Source organism: Penaeus monodon, chromosome 1 (genome assembly GCF_015228065.2).
Source record: "Penaeus monodon isolate SGIC_2016 chromosome 1, NSTDA_Pmon_1, whole genome shotgun sequence".
Lineage (NCBI taxonomy): Eukaryota > Metazoa > Arthropoda > Malacostraca > Decapoda > Penaeidae > Penaeus > Penaeus monodon.
In genome coordinates, this window is record NC_051386.1 from 45,472,870 (window position 1) to 45,475,369 (window position 2,500).

Genomic DNA, 2,500 nt, shown 5'->3' on the forward strand with positions numbered 1-2,500 from the left:
TACCAATATCTCCAAATGCTCTTGTTAATCGAGTTCATGGCTCCTGTTGCCAGACCAATCCGTCTATTGACTTCTTAGTCTGACAGCCCAGAGATATGGACTACACAAACAAGGTATGTAAAACTCTCTGTAACTTCAATGTCCACGCCACAAACATGGATTGACTGAATGGGTTCCCCTAATAGGCCCCCATAGTCCTGAATCTTGGTCTTGGTCCAGGAGACCTCTAAGCCTAAGGGCTTTATTTCATTGCTAAATGCATCAAGAGCCGCCACCAGTGACTCCAGGGACTCAGATAGGATAGCAACACTATCGGCAAAGTCAAGGTCTGAGATCCTGATATTGTCCAGTGTTGCTCCACACTGACTATGGTTAGTAGCTCTGCCCATTATCCAGTCCATGCAGGTGTTGAAAAGTGTTGGTGCAAGGACACAGCCTTGCCTCATCCCTGAATTAAGACGGATGAAGTTTTGACAGACCCCCACCACACTTTACAGCACTTTCAGTACCGGTATAATGGCTTGCTATTAGGCCATTAATCTGCATAGTAATTCCCCTGAGTCTCAGGATCTCCCATAGCTATTCACGATGCACTGAGTCAAACGCCTTCTTGGCTGTAAGCAACCCATGACCAAACTCACGACGGCGTTCCACAGTTACTCAAAGCACTAATATTCGGACTATTGTGGACTTGCCAGGAGTGAATCCAGACTGCTCTGGTCTCTGATGCCTCAGTAGGTGTTCGTGGATCCGTTTCAGAAAAATGTGGGCGAAAACTTTGCCTGGTATGCTGAGCAGTGTAATGTCACAGTAGTTGCTACAGTCCCAACGATCCCCTTTCCCCTTCCAGAGAGGGATGACCAGAACCCTCAACAGGTCAGGGGGAATGGTACTAGAATGCTAGATGGCAGTCAAGACTGTATGCAAGCCCCAAGCCATAGGTTCACCCCCAGCCTTTAGAAGTTCAGCAGGGATATCATATGCCTGCAGCTTTACCACTCTTCAGCTTGGAAATCGCCATCCTAACCTCCATTAGGGTAGGAGGTTCCTCGCTGTTGGGTGAGTCTGGTACAAGTATTGTGACATTGCTTGCATCCAAGCTAACTATTGGAGGGCCTACTCGGTACAACTTCTCAAAATACTCAGCCCAATGTTCACAAACCCCAACATGATCTGAGATGATCCGTCCATCTACTGATCGGACTGCAGTCATCTGCGAGGAGGGCTTAGATTTCAGCTTTCTCAGGGCTTGGTAGGCAGGGCGAAGGCCGTTTACCAAGAAATGGCCTCCAACCTCCTCAGCAAGATTCCTGATGAATGGTTCCTTCTCCCTTCTCAGCAGTGTCTGAGCCCTATGCACCAAGGAGCGACACAAGACCTGACTGCCATTCAGCCGAGCCATGCGACACACTTCAGTGGCCTCCAATATCTCCAGGGAGATGAATTTCTGCCTTGCCCTTGGGCATATGCCAATGGACTCCTGGGCTGCTTCGAATGTTTCGCGCTTGAAGAACTCCCACAGAGCAACTGGGTCCTTCAAGTTGTCAAGTTCTGTGAATCAGTCAGAGACTGCCATGGTGAACCTACAAGCACACTCCTCCTTCCTTAGTCTGTCCAAGTGAAACACCTTAGGGTGGCCACTGGGTGGCCACTGGAGCCAGCCTAAGATTAGTGCCACAGAACTCGGCACTAAAGTAAACTCTGCAGTTCTAGATGATCCTCCATCACATGCTAACAAAGATGTGGTCGATCTCCTTGGCCAGTGTACCTATGTCCAGTGATGCAGGTTAGAGCGCTAGTACCAGGAGCCAGAGATCGTCATTCTCTAGCAAAGCCCTGGAGAAGGAGTCTGTTCTCGCTCCTGGGATCAGTTCCCAAGCCTTGGGGGCCAGCAGACATTTCATAGCCAGCTCGGTCAAAGCCGGATACCATACTGAAGTCGCCCAGAACAATGCGAATATCTCGCCAGGGGCAATTGTCTGCCACAGATGCGAGTTTGGTGTAGAACGCCTCTTTCACCTTGGGTTTACAAACATCAATAGGAGCGTATACAGCAATAAGAGACATAAAGCTAAAGGCATGCTTCAGTCTCAGTGCCATAATACACTCATCAACCAGTGTCACCTCAACTACCAAGGGCTGAAGTCGGCTGGAGATACCTATGGCTACCTGGTCTTCTCACCTCCAAGAGGGCAGCCACCTCAACTCGCAGTCGCTCCAATTCCCTTGATAGTAGAGGTAACTGCTCATCCTGCCGCAAGGACTGGATGTTCCAAGCGCTTACCTGGAAAGCTCGCCTGAGGTTAAGCCTCAAGTGGTCACTCCAGGCGCACCCCACCTCTGCCGCCTCCACCGACGCTGCCGCAAATAAAAGGGGTCGGTGGGCTGTGGGGCCCTCCGTCCGCCTGTGGGCTTTGTCCCACAAGCTTCATGGTGGGTTGATGCCTGCCAGGGCGCAGGCAGGACAAGTAACTCTCATTCCCATCCTGCACCCCGACAT